General features: G+C 39.2%; 1 protein-coding gene and 1 long non-coding RNA gene across 5 annotated transcripts in view; one reads left to right on the top strand and one right to left on the bottom strand.

Annotated features, from left to right (window-relative positions):
* Window positions 1-18,953, top strand: part of LOC104850927 — an 80,158-nt gene extending 61,205 nt beyond the window's left edge. The window contains exons 3-6 of one of the 2 annotated variants that reach the window (XR_777098.2): window positions 14,022-14,232; window positions 17,378-17,475; window positions 17,585-17,785; window positions 18,349-18,953. This is a non-coding gene — a long non-coding RNA (uncharacterized LOC104850927). Of the gene's footprint in view, window positions 1-14,021; window positions 14,233-17,377; window positions 17,476-17,552; window positions 17,786-18,348 lie in introns of both variants that reach the window. The other variant, XR_002024838.1, reaches the window with a different exon arrangement.
* Window positions 1-24,386, bottom strand: part of Tafa1 (TAFA chemokine like family member 1) — a 475,053-nt gene that overhangs the window by 205,036 nt on the left and 245,631 nt on the right. The gene's annotated exons all lie outside the window — the stretch shown is intronic.

The raw sequence follows: 24,386 nt of genomic DNA, 5'->3' as shown, positions 1-24,386 counted from the left end.
GGGAGAGGATAGATATTATATATATATATATATATATGTATATATATTCATAAGGAATATATATAAATACTATCCATAAAACAGTACAAATAGCTGAGATGACACAATAGAATATATATTGGCTGGACACACAAACCAGCTCCTTAAAAATATACTGTTTATTTGTTTTTTACTGTGACAATGCTTATATACTTTGTGATCATTCACTGTGCTCAAATTTATGGCATGTGGTTTCTACTTCAGTAAACGCCATAAAAGTTTACATACCCAAGTACGTCAAGACAGGACCTAACTTCCTGGGAGACTGAAGTAACTTGGCCTAGTTTCAGTACTTAGTTAATGCTACAATGATCTTCATGATGCTAGTCATTTTTTTCTTTGAAAAGATAGGCATATTTCACTTTTTTCCCTACAGGGCAGTACAAACTGGGCATTTTTGAATAACAATTGCATGATTATATAAAACCCTAGCTCCCCTTACCATGAAGCAGGAATTAATAAGTCATTGAATTTGCCGTACAGTAGCGTTTCATACAGATGGAAGCCTCACAGTTGCGTTTTGCATAAGATGAATAAACAAAGAATCAAAGAGCAAGGGGTATTAATATTTTAAGTATGATATTTAATTTGAAAAGCAGAACAGGGAGACATTAGCATTGGAAGCAGAGAGGGGAAAATGTCTGGGTGAGAAATGGAGGGTAGACGTCATTTAAAATGTGGGCTAGGTAAGAATACAAATAAAAGGAATTCTGGTCTTACTGGACAAACAGCTGCACTAACGGGGCGCAAATGGTGACGTCATCTTTCATGGGCCAGTTCTTCAAGAAGCATAGTCGATGGGATAGAGGTTTCCCAGAGTCGATCCGCATTTTATTTGCCTTACTTCTGTATTTGCAGACTCCTTTGCATTGAAGATAAATAGCAACCAAGGACAGCTTCACCTTAGGAAAGTCCCTTCAAAAACTCTGTTTCTCTTGATACGGGTGGCAAGATCAGGGATCACATATGGACACAGAACAAAGATTTTCCAAGCAGAGGGAAAAGCAGCATGTGTGGAAGAGTTATTACTTCCCAGAGAATATTTGCCTATATCTGCTAACTTTGGATCAGAAAGAGTCGTGAACTTTCAGCCAAACAAAGAGAAAGGGGGAATTGTCCTGACCATCTAGCAAAATATGAACTGAATGAGCCTTCCAAACCCAAGAACAGGGCTCTGCTCACAGGCTCTCTGTGGGATCATGGACAGTGACTTGAAATGCAGGTCAAAAAACAGGATTGCAATCATTTGAGGGTTCATAAAATCTTAAAAGAAAAGAAACAGGTGAACAAAAACTCCATCATAAAAAAAAAGTCCTGCGGATGTGAGAAGTGCGCCTGGAGACATTTCAAACGTCCTTCATTTCAGCAAATAAGTAGATATAATCATATTTCACAAATAGGCCTTGCTTCGGGGCATAGTGAGGGAGGGATAAACACTCCTAATTGCAAGTTTATACACTGGGCAACACAGTCTGGGAAACAACCACTATTAAAATAATTCCCTCAGATATATTTTGAAAACATGTAAAATGCATATGAAAACACCAGGAAATACCTTTGAAGGCAGCAAGAGAAGAAAGAATGCAAGACCGAGGTCCTTAGACTAAAGATGTGCTAAGATAGTGCTTACAGGGTGTTCCACTGCCCAGGTCCATGGTTCTGGACTTCAAGCGACAGAGTCGTGTTTAACGCTCCTTACCCCACAAATCCTAGAAAAGAGTCTCATTGCCCCAACGTGATTTTTCACGCCCTATCACTTCAACCCAAAATGAAATGCATTTGTTTGCTCATGGAGCAGTATGGGGAATAGCAAAGGTCAGAGCAGTACAGCTGCCATTAAAACAAAGTAGCTCAATTAGGTTCTCATAGTTAGCAGGTGATGAATGAAGGGCAAAGAGAAGGCTACACCTCACGTAATAGGGCGATAATAGGAGCCTCATTTAGGCTGCTCCATTCCACTTTGGCTCGCATCAGCTTTTCTATTACACACGCAACTTTTCAGGAAGGTGATAATTCAATTCAAGAGTAAGGAAAAATGAAAGGAAAGTAAATTAACTTTGGACTGAGACTTGAAAAGTAGGTTCATCACCTGGGCATGCACAGCCCCCCCCAATATGAAAGCAGATCTCTTTTAATTCTAAGCAAGATAATTGACTGTTCCCTAGCAGTTTTCTTTGCATCATGCTTCATTGCACAGACCTGGCCCTGCTGCTGCTGAATTTTCCCCTACTTGAAACACAGGAAACCTCTATTCTAATAGCACCAAGAATGGGTTTATTAAAAGCAGGTCGCCAAGGGTCCTGACTTTCTGCTAAGATGGTCTCCTTAAGTGTTAAACGAGCACAAAGAATAGAAAGCACCTCTGTAATGGATTAACTAATGGTCAACTCGTAACCACCCAGCTGAACTGAGTCAGCATGGTCTGGGAGCAGAGGATCCACCTGAGGGCTGTTATCAAACATCTTGGCCCGCTGATTTTCTAGGAGAAGCTTACTACAAATGGTATTCCTGATACAAACTAGGCTGTTCTCATTGGAGGAGGAGGTCGGGGCCTCACTATCTCTGGGAATGGCTGCTGTTTTCATCAGGGGAGCTCTGATCTTCACTGTCAACTTTTCTTGAGTTGTCTTGGCTTTTCTTCCTACTAGTGGTTTCTCCTTCATCTTTTTTAGTATATGCAGATGTGTCTAATGTGCCCTCTTTTGTCAATGTTATGGTTTTTTGTTGTTGTTGTTTTGTTTTGGTTTTTTGAGACAGGGTCTCACTATGTAGTTGAGACTGACCTAGAACTCACTATGTAGCCTAGACTGGTCTCGAACTCACAGTGATCCTCCTGCCTCAGCCTCCCAAGTGCTGGGATTACAGGCATGAGCCACCACACCTGGCTTCAATGTTATACTAAAAATATATAAAAAGTAAGTCTCAAGAGGTGTGCTCAAGACAATTTCTCTTCATTCAATGGAGCCCAGGGAAGCCAAATGGCTACACACTCCTGAGGGTCTTTACTTCCTTTGTGTACTCTCTTGAGTGTTCAATCTGTAGCTTCTGCTGGCTCTCATGTCTTCCCACAAATGTTCTCCTAATTGGACCCCTCTCACACCCAACCTGCAACCCACCCTGCAACCACAGGAACTGGAGATCTTCACGTCTCCTTCCAGGCAAGACTTCAGTGAGGAGCTCAGTGAGACCCATATGAGCAGTTTCCTCTTGGATGGCCCACTGGGACCCCATACTGTTTCCAAAAATGGACTCATTAAGACGCCTCTCATCCTACACCGCTGGTGGGCCATTATGTTTGTGCTGCATATTTCAGACTCATAAATCTGGCCTTTTTCCTAATATTCAACATTCACCCATTCGTGTTTCATCCCTTTGCTTTCACTTTCTTAGTTGATAAAGTTAATGCAAATCCCATGCTATCATTGTACCCTGACTCACAATACCATATCACACTAAGGAATGTCATTTCAGTTTTTAAAATTCACAACTCAAAATCTACATAAATTGTATTTGTTTGATAAATCTCAAATAATTTTTATTTAATGCTACCTCTTACTCCTGATTTGTGGGCCACATAGTTAAGAAACTGGGTGTTCAGGAAAATTTTTCATATAAAGTCACTAATTTCCTGTAATTATTTTTACTCTGTATTGATAAATTTCTTCTAGTACAATATGTTGGTTATTTCTGATGTATAAAATGTTTATAGTAAAATCTATAGGCATTAAAATCATATCTTCAAGAGATTATATATATATATATGTCCATTAAATATAAGCATGATCCGGTCAATATTCATAACGCTTTAATCCATTTAGAGTGTTCCTGTTTGCCCTGACTAGGTAAACACTATTCTGGTTTTTATCAGCATAGACTGGTTCCTGCTGGGACTGGAGCTCTCCTGGGACTCGTTTGTAAGTCAGAGACTTACTGTACTCCGTAAGAGAATTGGGAGGGCTATGTACAAATATGCACACTCGAAACAGTACCTGGCCCACAATGTTTAATACCTGGTGCCCATGATTATGGTCATCAGATATGGAAACAAAACCAGAGCTGTGATTCCACCCCCTTCTGTGGATCAGACATAATTGATAATTTATCCCAAGAGAAATAAATCAAAGAAGGAGAACAATGGTGCCACAACTGCATCCAGTCTTTGAAGTAGCATGAGCAAGACCAAAATGTCCCATCGAAGAGAACATGGAAATTGATCCCCTCCAACAGAGCCTTCACATCTCACAAGAGGCCCCTGTGCCTCTTCTGGATTTTAAAACGGTTGACAGATGCTGGATGAACAATGGCCAGTATCGTTAAGGAATCTGCAAATGAACTCTAAAGTTGATTGCAGTTCACCTGTGTGGCTAAAGCGCTTTAAATAGAATTAATTGTCACAACTGCATTCTCCTGATCTTCCTTTTACAACAGTAGAATATGCTTCATTAGGATGTTTAATATGGAAATTGGTGCCCTGCAAAATCAAAACATCTTAAATAACTGATTTTAGAGCTTGAGATCACAGCATGTTTTTAGCATTCTTGATTTTAAAAACACTAAAAATAAAATCTTAATACTGTATGAAGATAATCTCAGGGGCAACACGGTGTACTGAAAATCTCACTGAATCAGAAAAGAACGATTCTAATCTTATATCGTCTGTTTTTGTGCAACTCTAAGTTCTTTTGTAAAGAATAAGGCAGGCAATTCATATCCATTCTTGCTTTTACCCTCCCCAAGAGCCATATTTTAATTATCTATAAAACCTTAATTAAAATATTTACCATACCTATCATTTAGGCCTGTGGTATGAATCAAAGTGAACAATGCACTGCATGTAAAAGTTTAGTGCACATCCTATAAAATATTCTGTGAGAAATGGTGTGGATTTCTTTTTTTTTTTTTTTTTTTCAAAATGAAGACAGTTTACTTGAAGATGGGGAAGAAGGAAAAGTGATAACAAACAGCTACTCTGGATGAGTAGAGAGAACCTGAAAGTGAGTCATTCCTGTATGGGTTTCTTTTTTCATAGAACCATAACAAAAAATGGAAAACAAGTTAAATGCCATCATCATATTCATAACTACAATTTATTAAGTATCCCACCATTTCATTCTTTAGTGTGTCCATTAGAGTGATGATGCCATTGTCATAACCATTCAGTTATCAGAATATGGAAGATCAGAGAGGATAGGCTAACAGTAACAGCAGCCAAGAGCTGAAGTTAGAAGTACACTTATACATTGTAATGTCTTTCCTATTTCTGACACAACTTAAACGAAGTGAATCTCCACCTGGATTAATTACTTTCTTGTCATTAAGACAAAATATCTGACATCCACAATTTAAATGAGGAAAGGTTTATTTTGGCTCATAGTGTCAAAGGGTTTGCTCCACTTTGAGTTGATCCAAGGCAGAAACAACATGGTGGAAGGGTGTGGTGCAGGAAAGGCTAAGAACTCACCCTCCAGGTCCTGTCTCCAGTTACCCACCTCCTCAGCCAGTCCCCATCTCCTAATGCACATTCAGCCGGACACTCATCAGATCGAACCACTGATGGGCACAGCACCTCCACAACCCCATCAATCACCTTCCAGAAGCCCTACCTCTGGACACATGAGATTTTGGGGTCATTTTAGATCTAAACCATAATGCTATCTTTATAATTCTTTCCAATCCTGAAAGCCCATGATCCATATTTTACATACATGAAGGGGAAATAGCTTGGGTTTTCTTTCCTTTGCACCCAAATTTTTCTAGCTAACCCACTATTCGGAGAAGGAAGGAAAAAATCAAGAGTCTACTCAATGCATCATCAATTCCTTTACAATTGGAGATAGGATTGCTTTGTAAGGATGTGAGGCTTCACATTTATATCATGCTTCTCTTTAACTATTATGATATCCTGCTTTCGAGTCATTCTTTATCACCAGAAAACTTTCATCAAGGCACAGAATATTGAGAGTCCCTTAAAATCAAGCACAAAAGAATGTTTCACTAACTTAGAAACTTACAAAGAGTGATTACCAGATAGGGTTGTTAAAGGGATCAATGGTATTGAAAGAGTGAGTGTGGTGAGCAGGGTATTGACCATTGAAAAGAGTGATGGACAGTTAGAGTGTTGTAAAGGTCATTGCTGAAAGATGTCACCGTTCCTCCTTCTGAAAGGTTTTTTTTGTGTGTTTGATTATTGTGTTTTCTTCTCCATTATTCTGTTTTCTCAAGTGGTTCTGACATAATCTTAATGACAGCAAGCAGCAAGACCCAGCAAAGGGAAAACACATCATTTATGTTGTTAGTGTTACACAATTTTACATCCTCTGTAGAAGGCTATGTAGGAGAATTTGTGAAAACTAGAATGCTATGCAACACTGCCCTTTGCGCATTACCTAAAATGCAAAATCCTACAGTCATACACCGTTAAGACTACTAATTGAAATCCCTTCAAAGTCCAATAGAGAACAAGTTATGGTTCTCTAGGAGGCATTCATTGCCGAATGTACTGTGTAATGCAGACCATGTTGTGTTGTACTTTCAAGCCTAGCTAATAACTGAGGATAAACCCATGTTCAAAGCCCACAATACAACTTAATTGCACATAGGAAATAATTTGCTTGACACTTGTAGGCTTCTGGGATTTCCGTTTAAAATGGGCAATTTCCCATTGAGCAAATGTTTTGAATATAACTTTCAGGAAGGAGAATACAGAGAGGGAGAAGAATTGCTTTTCTTCTCTGACTTTCTGTAATGGCGACTTGTTATTAAGTCCATTTCTTTCATCAGATTATCAGAATTAAAAAGGTGAGATCCACATATGATCCATCATTATGTTCCATAGCAGGTAGTGTAAAAAGATAAAGCAAACAGATATGTCTTGACAAAAATGGATGATGTGGGGGTTAAGGGAGAGCACAGGAATCCACATCTGAACACCTGACAATATTTGTATCATATAAAGTCATGGGTACTTATCTGTGGTCCATAAATGTCACAACAGCTGTCTAGAGAATAGATACCCAACCACTCCCCATTTTTCTCATGCAGTACAGATTCTCACCACGGGATCCAAAAGTTTAAATTTTAATAAAAGTTTCTTGCTTACAATATTTTTCAGCCAGTCTGGCTCTGGTCTATAGAATCATATGTGGAAAATTTTGTGTTTAAGGAGGGCTCTGGATCTCAGACAGACATACCCAGTTAGTTTCGCTGCATGAGCTTACTCTGACTAGTAGTGGCCACTGAGTACCCAGATACTCAAATCTGTTTATTAACTGGTGGTGTCATCCTGACACTTGTTAGGGAAACTGTCTCAGGCCTTGTGGTAGATGTGCTGAACCAAAACCCATATCTGAACATGATAATCAGTGACTTGGATTCTCACAGAAGTCTGGAAGTACTGGTCCAGAATACTGTGGTTCTGGACAGTTTTGTGGACAAGTAGCACCACTGTCAGTAATGACATCATTTGGACACTGGTTAGAAATGCAGGGTCTTAGGTTCCACTGAAGACTTATTGAATGGGAATCTATAGGCAGTAGAGCCCAGAAATGTGTTCTAACAAGCTTTCTTAGTGATGCGTAGGCTTCCTAAAGTTTGAGAATTACTAGTGCAAAGCACTGAGCTGAGAAGAGTTGCAGGGCTTCACCTAGGCCTACTCACAGAAGACGATTGATCCATGAATACTGTTCACCCGGGTACAGAGCAGCATGATGGTGCTCCTGCTACATATTTACTATCTCTGCTCTAGACAGAAACCAGACTCACAACTATGACACATTACGACCAAATACATAGGACTTTTGGAGAAACCAAAAATGGAAGCAAGAAGGAATCTAAAAGATATGCAACAGTAACAACAAATGGGGATGGTGGTGAGACAAAGAATAGATAAAACAAGTGTTGAATATATTGGTAACTGTTGGAACTGAGTGGTGAGTAACAGTAATTCATTATGCTAGCTGTTCTACTTGGCAGCGCAGTAGGCCCCCCTTACTTGTGCAGGGAACTTTCCAATAAGCCCAGTAGATGCCTAGAACTGCAAATAGCACCAGACTCTATGTGTACCATGATTTTCCTATAAATTCATACCTTTGCATCTGCTAACAGGACAGTTTGACAACTGTGAAGTGCTTATTGTATGGGTGGTTATAAAATTATTTCTAAGTGATTATAACAAAATGCATTGCCATAAAAATTTGTCAGAGATTTAGTTTGTTGAAAATAGGAAAGGTTTATCATTTTTCACTAAAACTAAAAACCCAAGCTGTGTCTATCTCTCTCCAGATACATAGGAACCATCAGGAAGTCTAATGCAAAACATTAGTGCTTACTTTATAGAAGGAGGCAAAGAATATGGCTAATTTTGGGAGGGTGCCCATCAGTTTTAATTAGCACAGAGTTTTACCCTTCTTTTTAGCTTTTACATTTTGGTATGCATGGGAAACAGTTCAAACCAATGAACTCTTAGGAGAACTCTTAGTAAAGTAAGCGCCATCAGTTTCGAGTGGCCCTTGCCTCTTCTCTCTGCCCTCTCCTGTTAGAGTCTGGAACTTGGACAAATATTGAAAAAGAGGAAAAGCCTTTGTGCAAGTTTTTCAGCTTAGTTCCATGCTTAGAAATGGCACAACAGAGAGGCAGAAGAAGCTGGGTCGCAATGAATGTGTACATGCTCCATCAGCCTTGAACGTTTCTCTTTCAAGCTTATTATTCTAATTAGATTGTGCCCTTAATGTTTAAATTAATGTTTTGAAAGTTGCTGTCACTCACCGCCAATCAATTTCAACCCAAAGTATTACTGAATTGTCCAGCTATGTGGAGATATATGAGGTACATTGTGCCTCTGGTTCATATATATTCTTAGCCTTTGAGTATTGCCTTGCACACAATTTTCTGAAGGAGTAAATGAATCCTTAAAAGAGTGATGTATACAGTTATCTTGAGATTGTAGAATGGATGATTTCAATTTCCTTATGTATACTTGCCTATATTCTTTGAATATTTACCATCAGAAAGAAAACCAATACAGCTATTTTTAAAAATTATTAAAACTGTATAAGAATGCTGTGCACTGCAAGCTTGATGAAGTGGAACTGTGTACCACAGATTTCAATACATTGCAAACCAGTTCATTTTCCCCCTCTCCCTCCTCGCACAAGCTATTTAAAATATAGAATAAAATTCTTATAACCCTTAATATATAAGATGAGTATTAGTCTGATCTCCCAACAGAATGATGAAGGAGGTTTGCTCTATAATTATATTGCATGTTTATAAAGAAAAGCTCAGAAATTGGTTTCTTTTACATTGATGGATGTCTTAACACAAACCATAAAGTATAATAAAAAATTAAGCATCTTTGTTTTCTGCCACTAAGAATGTATGTACGATGTACAGTATATCAGTGCAGAGGATATATTTATCAAATATCTTGGGGAAACTTTTCATACAAATCAACTGGAAACCTTTTGGGGGTGCAACGTCAAGTTTTGCAATGTTTAGGAAGTGACATTGCATCAATACTTTTATGTAAGTGGCCTTGTTGGGGCATTTGGCAATGTTTGAAACATTTCGGGTAGTTACACCTGGGGAATACCAACAATATCTACTGGGCAGAGGCAAGGGATACAGCTAAGCGAGCCCAGGATGTTTCCCACAACAGTGAACTACGCAGCCCAAAATGTTAGTGCGACTGCTATGGTTTGGATCTAAAATTTCCCCACCAAGTCTCGTGTTTGGAAGCTAGTTGGATTAGTGAGGTGCTGTATTCACCAGCGGACTCATCCACCGATGAGTTCAAAGCTGGATGTGCTGTGAGGTGGTGGCGCCTGGTTGGAAGCGGGTCATTGGAGCGGGACTGACAAAGGGGTATTCTTGCCCCTGACTTCTCTATGCCCATGCTGCTTCTTGGCTGCCGTGGGTGGAGAAGCTGTCCTCTGCCATGCTATCCCTCTGTGTCATTTCTGCCTCAAAGCCAGGAGATCATGAATTGAGAGCATGAGCCCAAATGAACTTCTCCACCTCTAAGTTGCAGATGTTGGGTATTTTGTCCCAGTGACAAGAAAGTAGCTGAGACTACCACTGGTGTGGAGAAACCTTGCTTTACACTATTTTCTTTTGATTTTGGTGTGTACACTGTAGTTATCTTTGCAAATAGCTTGGCTACTTTGACTTCTGTTTTCGTTTTTGTGACTTGGACTATTAAATCAATAATTGGCTAATTCAATTTCGAAGTGTCAGGTTCCCTACCCCCAAGCCTTAGAATTTTATTAGCACATAAATGGACACTTTATTTTAAAGGATGTCTTTGTTTAACAAATGCTGAGTCTAATACTAGGCACTGGACAGTCAGTACCTCATTAGTAGACAGGACCCTGACCCAGAGTTTGCAGAAGTGAGTGGGGAGACCAGGTCCTTTCGTTCGCTGGCTAGTGCAGCAGCAAAAGCTTTTAGCTCCTGAGAGGCAACAGGCCCTGACAGAGATCACATCTGGGGGCAGTCCCGATTTGTGACCTTTTCCACTAACCCCTGGCATGGTCCGTTACCCATTCCCTACTTCTGCTTATCATATAAACAGCATGCTCCTGCAACCTGCCCTTTGCCCTGTTTACTTTTGTGCTTCAAATACCCTTTCTCTAAATCTCTTCACTGCTGGCTCTTTTGTGCCACTCAGGTCTCCGCTCAAATGTCATCTCCTCAGAGAGGGTGTTCTGGATCACCCTGGCTCTTGTCACCTCTCGACTTTCTCTATCCTGTTCTTCCATTTCAAATCCTTTGTTTGCAATTGTCTTGCTTTCCTGTTTAGTGTTTGTCTCTCCAACAGTGGCTTTTAATGACTTTTGGGGGAAAAGTCCTGTCGTCTCTCAGTGCTAGAGATGATGTAATGTCCCAGGACACAGGATTCTTACTTAAAGCTCTCTTTCCTTCCTTTTTCTTCTGGCCGCACTATTCCTTCTCAGCTGCACCAACAGAGCATACTCTGTCTGACTTCCCTACCTAGAATACTCTGCTCCTCTTGTTCTTGGCCAGTAACTAACCAACCTTTAACAATTACCTCCAAATGTGTCTTTTCCCACAAACCACTGATACGGCCCTTTAAACTTCTCCCCAAGACTATTTGCTTCTTTTGCTTTACCCTCTAATGACAAAGCCTTGCCTTCTAATTCACTGCCATCACTCCAGAGCTGACCATAGTTCCTTCCTTATAAGTGTGCAATATATTAAGGACTGAAAAAAAAATATATATATATATCAGGACTGAGACTGATTTCTAAAAATAAAATCCAATAAAACATATAATTGAAACTTTATCTTCACTGCTTTCCCAAGAGATCTTAGTTTTATAGAGCCCCACATCATGTTTCTGAAATTTGTGTGGTCAACATTAATTCTGCAACAGTAACAAAATGATGTAAAAACAAAAAGTCCTTTGCTAAAGGAATCATTTCTAGAGACAATAACTACACAAAAGAGGAAAATACAAAGAGAGAATGCAAAAATAACTACCAATAATATAATCAGATTAAATAATAATATAATAAAATATTTAAGTCTGTACACACACACACACACACACACACACACACACTAACACTCACAGAGCTATATGGTTTAAAAAAATAAAGTGTAAACACCACAACCTCTCACTGCTTTTGTGAGATCTTGATTGTAAGCTTTGTGGGTGCTGCACCTATATGGGCTGTGAAAGTCTTCCCAGTGGAAAATACAGCAATTCAGGCAGCCTTAGAGTAGGCTACGCAGGCCAGGTGTTGGCTTGAGGATATTAGTTGCAGAACCAGTTTTGCAAACCACATTGTGAAGCTCACATTGATCTCCCAGCAGCATTTGATTCTGCAGGCAGAAATGAACCTTGGCTTTCTCTTGGATGTATTGGCATCCCACACTGTTTTGTTCTTCTATTCATTTACCATTTTCCTCTGAACCCCGGTAAGAGAAATATTGGAGGAGGTTCAGAGAATTTTCTTTTTCGAATCCCTCACTTAACAAAACTTTCCTTGTAGTTACTTTTAATCTTTTGCACTTCCTCATGAAAACCAACATCCTAAATTTTACATTTGTAATCAGGACTTATGCAATTTATGGTGTGATGGTGGAATCAAAAAATGCATTTGTGTTTGGACTGAATGGGCTGCTTTGAAGCCACCCCAAGTGTAAAATAGAAAAGACAATACATTTCAAGTCCTGCCAACTCCCACAGTTCTCAGTATGACTTGCACTAATTTCTTATTTCTTTGGCTGCTAATCTTCTGGATCCCTAGTTTACATCCAGGAAGCTGGTCAGGGCATATCATGGCATCCTAGCAAAGCCACATGAATTTAATGAAAGAGCTGCTCTGGCTTAGGGACAATAATAAACTGGAACAAAATGTGGACATAAGAGAGTTCTTGAGCACTATTCTTTTTTGACACAGATAGTGAAAATGAATCCCAAGGATTTAATTATAAATTTGAATAAGACACACAGCTGAGAATAAGGCTGGAATATCCTTCTTGGCCTTATACCGTTCCCTCCCAGTTTAGCCCTCCATCTTTTCTTCTCTGTATTTCTCTAAGTTTCCCCACTAGTCTCTCTGCTTCCTTTTTTTTCCTGCTTCCATTTTTATATACCCCAATCTGTTTCTCCATAGCACCAACAGGCATTTTAATTCATAATCCATAGCACACTAGTCTTGTGCACCAGCACCTTAATGCACATGGTACAACACAGGCTCTTGACAACAGTTTGCAGGGCCGTGTATAATGTGGCCTCTTCTCCAAGCATATTTTACATCACTTTCTCTTCACCCCTCGCAGGACCTCAGTCACATTGCCATTTACTCATTCAGATATATCCAGATATTAGTTTCTCTTGCTTTTCCCTCAGGTTGAAATGCCCTTGTTCTCTGTTTTTGCGTGGTTAGATGCTTTTTCTTCCAGATCTTAGCTTATCACCTCCTTTAGAAGCCTTTATGTTTGAAATAAGGCTTTTCCCATTAGAAATATTTCTGGGCTTTCTTTCCTCCATAGCATGTAGCATAGTTTATAATTATTCATTTCTATGTTACAGACCTTCATTCCCTTCTCCCAACTGAAATATAATACCTATGCCTAGCACAGATCTGGGAAAAAGAGCATTAGTTTATCCTTGTAGAAGAAAAGAATGGATAGTACTCATTCAGAACTCTGATCTACCAACCCAATACACATGTGAAGGTATAAAGGTGAACTATTAAGAGGACTGAAATTTTAATACTTTAGCAGATATAATACTTTTTAAATACAAAGATTGACTATTTTACCAAATCTTTGCTTGGTCTGATTTTAAGGTTTTCTTCGGCTTAAAAAAAATATTCAGCATGTCCTTATAATACATAAGAACTAAATCTACTGAAACATTTTACTGAGAATCCCAGGTCCTATTTGAATCTTGTACTCCATAGATGAAGAAACTGGAGCCTAGGCAGATGAGTTACCACAAGTGGCGCAAAAACTGTTTACTCTCTTAACTGAACACGTAGGCTGTTAAAAAAATTCAGTTTCTCAAAAGTAGAATAGAAGTGATATTTGGCCTAATTTACATTGAATGTTTTATTGGGTTGACTGCATTCCCACACACAGAGTTGAATAGCCACATTCTTACCTACTGCTGTTTTCTTTGGTGAGATTATAATAGGAAAGGCCCCCAGTTACATGTTTAATGGCTTTTACCTCATTTCCCCCCATATTTATTTGCTTGCTTCATTTTAGTCTTTGAAAAGATAAGGAAGCTGAGGTGGTAGGAGCTATGCAGGTAAGGTCATCTGGGTAGGAAAAGGACAGACAAAAGAATACTCAAATGCTAAAGTTTCAGGCTTTCTACCACTCTGGCTTTTCTGCATGGAGTTCTGAGAGTCACTGGCTGGGATATTGTATTTTATTATACAAAAAAAACAGCGTTTACCCACTGAGAATATGGCTCTTTTATGTAAAGTGATTTTTATCTTTGGCAGAAAGCTATTGCAATACAAAGTCATATTTCACTCTGCTCAGCGCTTGGATCTCCACACACATCTCTGTGAGTCAATAGGATTGGGGAAGGAGAATATCCCCCTGAGCATCCGGTGCTCAGAGCAAAGGGCTGTATACTTGGAAATCACTTTTAACCACATTTCAGTCATGTCACTGAAACCCTCTGGCTGGCATCACAACCTTGTTTCTCAGGTAATTAAGCTTATTGTACATATTTTAATCGTGTGTGTGTGTGTGTGTGTGTGTGTGTGTGTGAGAGAGAGAGAGAGAGAGAGAGAGAGAGAGAGAGAGAGAGAGAGAGAGAGAGAGAGAGACATAAACAGAGAAATGTGGAAAATAACAGTCAAAATATAGGTACTATTATCCAAATATTCCATCACCCCACTTCTCTGAACTATTAACTCTTGGAAACTTAAAGGTATTTTCCAAAAGCCCCTTGCTTGTGGTAGACATCAGAGTGCTCATAGGTTTTGCTTATAGGTTAGAGCAAAATGTGGACTCTGTTCCTAGTCCAAACTTTTTAAAAGACTATATGACCTTTTTATTCATTTGCCTCTTAGATTGTCCATTGTTTTCCTACATCGCATCACTCTTTGATCTCTCTGGAACAACAGCATGGTTTCACTATGAAACTAATCCTTGTCACGTCCTGCTATGTGGGTTGGCAGGATGGACAAGGCCCAGGCCTAGCTAATTGAAGGTAACAACTGGGGAGCACAAAGGTGGCTATTGGATGAGAATGTGACAAGCAAGGCGTAGGATCCTCGACCCCAGAACTCCGGTGGGTACAGCGGGGAATAGGAGCTCGGTGTTTATTGTGATTCCTGACCCACTGGGCAATAACCCTGAGGGAGTGGTTAGTGGTCATCTTGGCCACCTCCTTTGGAAATCTTTCCTGAAATTGAAACCAATTTAGAAGATGGGAACTAGGAGATGGGAAAGGAAAAAAGGTAAGGGGGACTAATATCTGGTATCCTATGATGCCTTATATCCTGTCATGTCTCAAACCATCTATATCTTTGTATGCTTCAGTTACTTACCCCAACATATTACATTGTTTTTTGCTTAAGCAGTAATTTATTTCAGCTTCTGTCACTTTCTAAAAAGACATGACTAAAATACATTGGAAATCAATGCTTTTAAGAATTTTTCAATAGAAACAATAAATTCAGTTGTTTCATCTTTCATGAGCTAAATTTCAAATAAGCTCAGATATGCTACTGATCCATTCCTAGTGTTTGCTTCAGAAAATTTTAAATTAGGAGTTGATTTTTCTTTTTATTTTCTTTTTTGTACCGGGAATCAAACTCGGGACCTTGTGCTTGCAAAGCTTGATTTTTCGTTTAATCCATTTCTTCCTCCCGTCACTGCGAGTGGCTTAGTCTGCCACACCCCCAGGAAGTGAAATTCCTTTCAATATTATCTTTTGTGCTCCCATTCAAAAGATCAGCTCTAATGCAGGAAGCGCCAGGCCTGGAGAAAGGGAATGGATGGTTGGAGTGGTCTTTTGGTTATCTGGGGTTAGATCATCATTCTCGGCACACAGGTAACCTTGTTCTTGTGATTAAATCCTTCGCACTCACAATGAGCACATTCCAAAGTGGCCAGACCCTACAGGGAAAATGGTGCTAGCCAAACATCAAGACCCTCGAGAATACACTAGGAATTACATAACATTTGGTCCATAAAATCTACGTATTTTGTAATTCCACAATAAGAAAAGTGTGAGAATTTGTAATGCTCTCTCAGTTTACTGGATGCAAACACACCAAATATAACAAGAGTCACCACAAAAAGTATAATCACACAGCATTTCCAAGCCCTGTGTACTGACACAGGTTAACCCTGTCACAAGGTCGCCCCATAGCTTTAGAAGGTGACTATAACTTATTTTAAGCAGGGGATTAGAGAGGTTAAGGAAATAGCCTGAAAGAATGATGGAGCAAAGATGGAAATCTTCTGCCAGAATCCGGAGGGTTGGACCATCTCAGCTCCACAGCCCCATAATAGAGAGACTGCATTTGGCTCTGCTTCCCCTGCAGCAGAGGGAAAGGGGCACAGTCTTCCCAGGGTCAGTGTGGGAATTATTTTACCAAGTGCAATTCTCAGCAACAGGCTCCAACAGGCGAGACCTTAGGCTGTGTTGAAACAGGCTTTTTCTAGTAGCATCAGGAATGTGCTGATCATTGTTTAGAAAAGCCTCAGTGTTTAGTTCTAGTCAGCAGCAACATTCTTACCCAGAACTTTGCTAGAAAGGCCAAATCTCAGGTCCACCTTACACCTACTGAATAAGAAGCTGCATCTTTAACAAAGCCCCCCAAATGATTCACATGCATATTAAAATTTGGGACAAATTAGTCTTGAGCAGAGTATCAAAGTGTGGGTCTTGCACAGGCAGCATTGGCGTGGGTGTGTGGAAAAAAAAAAGGAAAGGAAAGAAGAGAAGAGTAGAAGTTGGGTGAAGAAGGGAAGAACAGGAAGAAACAATCATCTGCATGAGTTGGAAATTCTTACCTGGCAGATGCAATAGACTGTTAGTTCAGGACTAATGTTAGTTCAATCAGGCAAGACAGCTTAGGTGGAAGGTGTGTCAGCTACTCTGAAAGTTTACATCCTTTTTAATTATCATGTTTACCCAACAGAATGGTTTGTTTCTAACAGCAGGAAAGAACAGGGAGCATGTGCATTAAGTATAGCACATGCATGAGGAAAACTGAGTGAAAATGTCATTCAGGCAAAAGGTGGGTATTTTTATATTTCTGGAAGAAAATCAAAGGGCTTCGTTTGACCCTCTCCTCCTGGTGTCAAGGTGTTTGGCTTCTACCCACGGCTCATTCATTCTTGTCCTTTCTTTTCCTTTCACCTTTCATTTCCTTCACCATATTTTCTCCCAGTGGGGGAAATGATGATAATACCCATCACAGAGAGGTCAGATATTTCAGGGACTCTAATATTTAGCTGACAATTGAGCTGCCCACCTCCTTCTCCCACTTTCAGCTCCCACAGTGGGTGGAGTCATGGAGGCCAGGCATTTCTGGTCTCTGGTTTGTATTTGCTACACCTCAAACTGTCAAATTTTAGGTAATATCTTAAAAGAGTCTTTCTTCCTTTTAACTCTAATGGTGCTCTCTCCCCTCTTATTTTCTTATCTCCAGAGGAAGCTATTCATTTTCAGAATATTATTTTTCAGAGCCCAAACTTCAATCCTTTTTTCAGAATAAGGAAGACTCATAATGAGAGTCAAAGACCTCAGAACTTTATTTTGGGGCTGGTATTATAAAAAGAAAATGATGGTACGATTTTGAAAACACCTCACCTCTTCATACCTCTTAAACAGTCAGACAAATAAAGATGGAGTGAGATGCCTTTTCTGGATGGCCAGTGGCACCGGACAACTGCTCTTCTAATGACCTCATGATGAATAAAACACCAGAAGTGAGTTATTTTTGCTAGTACTTATTTCTATTTGCATCTAACAGGTCTTACTATCATCTGACAATTGCCTCACAAAGATTTGTCATGTGTTCATCACCTTCCCCTTCAGGACCACTTATATTAAGGAATAAGAGGAGTCATGGAAAATGCACCTAAAGGAAAAGGAAAGCTCAGATTGAAAAGTTACAACAAACAGAGATTATCAAAATGGTATCTTTTATTACCCTTAAATACTTAAGAAATGAAATCCTCCAAGCAACATGGTGCAAAGTAGAACAAAATTTCCAGGAGTAGATAAATAAATCTTAAGGTAATGAATAATTTTTTCATAGAGAAAAGTCCCTGAAAATTTCCCACATAAATTCACCCAAGTCACCAAGAGAAAGTCTACCTATGGGGCGGGGTTGTTGTCATGACTACTAGGTGCACAGGCAATGGGGAACCTCGAGATACCCCTAATACTTTGGCTTCACATCTGATTTTTATTACAATCATGCAAATTTCCTGAGGTTTTGAATCTCAGTCTCCTTGGCTGAAATGGAGACAATGCACTCACTACGGCCTAGGACTGTTTTGATTAAATAAATGTATGCATACAGGCTTAACGTTTAAATATGAATTCAATATGTCTTTAATTTTTATATTGACAAATAATATATATTTATGTGTATATATTATGTGTATATGTTTATGACATATAAGTATATATAGTATACAGCCACCCAAGAAGTACACTTATATTTTAATAAAATATCTGAAAATAATAACTGCACATACTTATGGGGCATTGTGTGGACCTTAGAAGTGTGTTACAATGTAAAACAATGAAAGCGATCTAATTAATACAGTAAGTCTTATCTGGGTGTTCCACAGATAGTTTACACGAAAGGGCGAATAAACTTGGCTTAGTGTGAGGAGAAACTTTTCCCCTGGAGAAAAGGTTCATTTGCATGTTGGATGACTATCACTGCGAAATCTGCTTTCATTGGCAATCAAAGCCCCCCGCACCTTTGCCAGTGTCTGGACCGGAAATGAGAGTATACTGTTCCACGGAAGGCTCTTGTGCGTGACTGAGCCCAAGAATGGGTGTGCCTCATTAAAGACTAGTCGGCAGGACGAGGAGATTCACATTATGGTAACAAGCCAATTAAAACCACGCGGATATCCATGGGATTCTGGCAGCTTCCTCCAGAGAGGTGGACTACAAAAGGCAGAGAGCAGCCTTGATTGATGGGCAGCTAGATCCTTTGACGTTCCTTTCCCCACCCTCTCCATGTCCCCAAGCTGATGTGAACTGTACTTTTCTCTGGGCTCACCATGGACCCCTGGCTGTGTGCCTTCCGGATGTTCTATGCTCCCAATCCACATCAAATAGTTTGCAGCCCTATCTTCTAGAAATGTAGTTTCCAATCTGAAACACGTTTGTTTGTTTTTTTCATTGAGTGTATTGGTACATTTTAGGTACACAGTACAGTTACATTCATCATTGGGATCTTGTACCTTTACATGACAGGTCTTGGTTCTCATTTTTTCCCCTTGTCCCTGCCCTCCCTTCAACCCCTCCTCCCCTCCCCATCTACAAACACCTTATTTCCATTTTTTCATTTTCTCCTATTTTTTTCTTTTCCCTTATTTACCTTTCCCCTACCATTCCCACTTTCCCTACACCTTTAGTCCTTTTCTTCCTATTTCACATTGTCAGTTATCTCTTTAGGATCTTATGTACTATTATAATTTTTCACACCAGAGAAACTATTGAGTATTTACACACGTGTGACTTATTTATTTCACTTAGGAGTATATCCTCAATATATTGTAGAGGAAGAATAAATGATGTTCCCAGAGAAGCAGAAAGATCAATCAGGTTTGTGCCTGTGAAAACTCTTGCGAACCATTAAAAAATGTCACTATTATGAGGGATAATAGTAAAGGAGAGGCAGAGATTGACATAGGGGAGTCCCATAAACACTATTTCCTTTGGATGAACATGTCAGTCCTGTTTCTCATAAAACCTTCCTTTTCCAGACACACATGACTCAGAGCTCTTCAATTAAAAACGCTTATATCTCAATCTAATTCTTTTAAGCTAGAGATCAAACTTCATTCTCCACCAGCTGCCAGGACACCTTCATTACAGTTTGTAAAAGTTTAAATGACCCTCTTGGCTGTAAATTAAATTGTACTACATGAGAAAGAAGACATTCCACTTCTGCCTTAATTCAGCTCCAGCACTGACCACTTTTCTTTAATGGTATCCTTATCATAGGGTTTCTTTGTTTGCTTGTTTGTTTGGTCTAAGAAATGTTCTGTGTTCTAAAGGACAGCAGCTGGGCATAGGTAAGAAGAGTAAAGAATTTGCTGACCATGTCCAAGAAACCTTGTCCAATATTGTTATGACTTTTAGAAACACAGGGCTGGGGATTTAGCTCAGTGGTTCCACTGCTTGCCTTGCAAGCACAAGGACCCAGGTTTGATCCCCAGCACCAAAAAAGAAAAAAAAATTAAAACATGCTGGCACTGCACTGAATGTGTAGCTTTTTAACTGTGTTGTTGTTTTCTTTTCACAATGAATATTTTTTCTTAAACCCATTTAAAATTTAACAGATGTCTTCATAAATACATTTCTGTGCATTATCACTACTTTACAAACCATGAAGACTCTACCTAATTTTGATGGATGCAATTTCATTTGCTCATTTTATCCAGTATACAAAAGTGTCTACATTTTTGTCAGCAGCCAATAGAAAAAGAGAATCTCAGGTTCTTCTAAAGACCAAAAAAAAAAAATCATCAATATCCAAAACTTTTTAAAACAATAAAAATTTTCCTTTTTTGAACAAGTATTTACAGACTGAAATTCAAGTTCTACAGTGTCATCATTGTAATTGTACCAGAGGTGTAGGAAAGAGGAAATGTTTTATCATAAAATATTTTTGATCAAGAAAACATTGCTTGCTTTCTTTTAAATAAATAGATGTGGCAGGGAAACAAATATGCTCAAAGATGGCCATTAAAAAAAAAACATCAAATATACATATAAGCAACAAAGGAAAAATACATTAGAGCATCAGAAAGAATCTAGAAGTGACTGCACAAAGTTGTTATGAAAACAAGGCTGTCTCAGATTACTCTCTTATCCCCTGACTACATGTAATTTTTCTTCTTCATACTCAGAACATGTGCCTCCAGGTATGAGCTGTTTAAGATGACATGACACAGCTGAGAAGTGTCCTAGAGAAACAGCCCAGGCCTGACACTTTAATTAGCTACACCACAGCCTTGCAGCCCAGAGGTAAAGTGGGGACTGTTTCTGGGGTAGTGGACGGTTCACAGACCATGGTAGTGGAGGGATATGAGCCTCACAAAGACAAGCTCTTTTCAACGACCTGCAAGCTCTGCATTTCTGGTTCGTGTCTTCTTTGTCAGAACTAGAGAAAAATTGGGTTTGGGCTTCACAGTGCAGCCATGCTCCAGAAAAGTCCCTCCAGAGTGGGACAGATCAAAACATCTTCATGGGCTTTGTAATTCATAGACATTCCCACTGGGAACATCAAGTGTGAAGCAGTCAAACAGTGCCAGGAGCCAAAAGCTGATCTTGGTAGAATGCTGGGCAAGTGTGCTAAATTATCTTTAATTAACAAATGAGTCACCCTTGATGATGGGTACTCATTTTCACATGAAAGTTCTCTCAAATTAGGTTGATGTTGGAAGCAGTAGGGCCAGAGCCCCTTTGGAATAAATACTCAGTGAGAGTGCCATGGTTAGACTTCCTATCAAGAAATTATTAAGATGAAGAAAAAGAAATCAACACATGCTAATAATGGGGCAGAGAAATTAAATAGGAAATCAAGATCTAAGTGATCAGAGCCTCAGAAAGGGGTTTTGATGAAACACTTCTGAAAGCGCTTCCAAGTTAGAACTATGAGTAGTGAAAATAAAACTTGAGATGATGGAAATTATACGAAACTGAACACATATCTTGCTTTGCCAATTAAGCAAAGTAGGATTTTCTAAATTTAATACTATCTAAAGTGCTCCAAGTTTTGCATACATTTTTATACAAACATGCTGGTTCTGCAGAGAGAGATATGTTGCACAAAAACCTTAATGATTATCAGTAGAAGCATTATTTATACATGGGTTTTTGTTATTGCAAACTTCCTATTTCTGTTAGATAAAGTACTACATGGGTCAAATTATGGTCTTGAAAAAACAACATATAATTAATTGTCTATCATTAATATGTTCTTTAAACAATTTAAATAGACTGTCAGAAGCTTTTCTCTGTGTCACATTATTTCTATAATCACTTTTTGGGGGCTTTGTCAAGCTCAAAATAGGTAATGCCAATTTACTGTGTTGCTAATAAATTCTAAGGATCACTTCAAAAGGACTCCACTAAAAAGCTTTTGAGAGTTTTTTGTCCTAATAGACACTACCTATCTGCCCTTTGTCGTGTGAAGTTTTGTGAATTATCTGGCATAGTCTGCACAGGAGCGCTTCCATCTTTTCTGGAATGAGTGTAAGGAAATTAACAACCAGTGAAGCCTGGAGACACGTAAATGGATGACAGAGGGGAAGAAGAGGGGAAGAATCAAGCTTGGCCACTTTCGGAACATCAGTAGTCTGTGTGGATAATACTGGTCATATCTGCAGATGACTAAGAACATTATTTTTTTTATCTACCTAGTTTTCACCTAAATAATTATATACTAAAAAAGAAAGTTTCAAAAAGCTAAACATTTGGGAAATCACTCTCGTTTTCAAGTAGAAGATAAATGTTAATATCCATTCAATAAATGCATAATTTCAACATAAATGTTTGTCTACATATGGCAGACATATGGTGATCCCAAAATCTCCTTGTGCACCTCACTCCAGGAAACACATGTCCACAAATGTTGCAAAAAGACATGCATTGAGATGGGAAGAAGAGGCGTGCCCAGCGTTGCTCTTGGTCTGGGACAGAGTGTAGACAATGACGCGCTGGACTCAGAGGCATAGGCTTCTGATCCCGTACTCACTTGCTGTAGCTCTTTGAACAGCGGATCCAAGGGCTCTCTGCTTTGGTCTCTTTTTCTCTAAAGCGCGGTAATAGGGTTAAATTGTTATCATCCCATTCAGAGCCAAATGCCAGTAACTTCAGGACTACAAGCATCTCTGTGGGCCTCAGAAGCCTCATAAAACTGTTTTCTCAAAGCAGCTGTCCAGTTTACTAAGCAGGATTAAAGTGATATTTTTAGTAAGATAGTTTTGGTATGTGCTCCATGCAAAATATGACAGGATATAAGGTTGCTAGCAGCCAAAAGATTGAACAGTGACTACTGTGTCAGGCAGTGGCAGATCATAGTGAAGTTTCTGATATCAGATATGCTGGCAAACCCTACAGGAATATATCTTTATAAATTTCTGAGAATCAAAGTTTGGTGTGCAGAACGTTAATATCACTGAATAGAATCAAACTCCTTTCCTTATGAACAATACTTTAAGAGCATATAGTTTGCTGACTAGTGGTAAATGCCCAGGATACTTCAGTGGGCTGTCTTCCTAGATTGATAAGACTTAATATTCAAATAAAAAACATAAATGTTTTCAATTAAGCTACAGAAATTACTAAAACTTTATAGGATTAAAATACAATGCAACATAAAAAGTTGCATCATCCTTTGGCCATGACATCTATTGTTGATCACACTATCAAATATGTGTGTTATATTTCCTGACCCAGGATTTAGGGTTTGGGTAGTAGCTGGATAGCAAGTCATCCTGGCAGGAAATATCAGGAATGCAATCTAAAAAGTTTAATTAGCAAATGGAAAAGAGCCCCTAAACTGGATTGTATTCTGGTCAGACTGACAAAGCCCTTTGTTCACTTAGAAATTGGGCAGAGCTTCTCAGACTTTAGTCCACACAGATCACAAGTGATTTTCTATAAAGGAACAAATCATCCTATAAACGTCAGACCTGGAGCAGGTAGGTGATAAAATTTTATTTTGACTATCATTTTCTCATGAGGAGACATCTCAGTGGAACTAAATCCTTTTCTTCTTTAGTTTTCATCTTAACGTATGGAGTTCTGCAAACACTAGTTAGTGAACCAGAAAGGTTAATTTGGAAAGAAAATAAAACTTTAGAACATGCAGTTAAATTTCTAATAACAATTTTGTTTAGGCTATTGTATTAGTCAGCTTTTCATTACCATAACAAAATACTTGAAACAGGCTGACTTTTGAAGAGGTTTATTTGAGCATAGTTTTAAAAGCTGAGGAGCAAATGGCATGTGCAGGTTCTAGTGAGGGGTGACCCCACTCCTGACTCTTTCACCTCAGGGCAATAGTGGAGCTAATGCAGGAGCGAGTAGTCACACCGCCAGACAAAGTCAGGTAGGTGAGTGGGGCCAGGCCCAGGATTTTATTGCAGCCTTTCCGAAAGAGCTACCAATGGATCCAAATCATGCACCTTCACCCCTTCCCAGGGCAAGGCCCCCAGTAATCTAAGCATTTCTTCTAGGCTCCACCTTTTAGAGGTTCCTTTGGCTCCCACATCATCACACTGGGGCCCAGGCTTTCAGCACCTGGACCCTTGGAGGAGAAACCAAATCTACATCCCAGCAGAGACCATCACAGACGTCCTAGCACATTTCCATTCCAAATGCAGTCCAAAGGTCTGCAGCAGTACCGTGAGCTTTTTAGAAATTATGAGTTGCAGGCCCATACCATAGTACCTGAGGCCAAATACCTTTAGTTTATTAGTGTTTCCAGATTATTTGGGAATCCTTGCCTCAAAGTGGATGTGAATCCTGGCATACTGGTTTGATTCTAAGGCACTGCATATATACTGTTGGTTAGGCTCCATCATCAAGGTCCCAAGTGTGATCCCCAGTATGGTAAAAAAAAAAAAAAAAAAAAAAA

This window comes from Fukomys damarensis, unplaced genomic scaffold (genome assembly GCF_012274545.1).
Source record: "Fukomys damarensis isolate Sample0158 unplaced genomic scaffold, DMR_v1.0_HiC HiC_scaffold_28, whole genome shotgun sequence".
In the NCBI taxonomy this organism is placed as follows: Eukaryota; Metazoa; Chordata; class Mammalia; order Rodentia; family Bathyergidae; genus Fukomys; species Fukomys damarensis.
The sequence above is the reverse complement of the archived record's forward strand: the minus strand, read 5'-3'. Positions and strand labels throughout refer to the sequence as shown.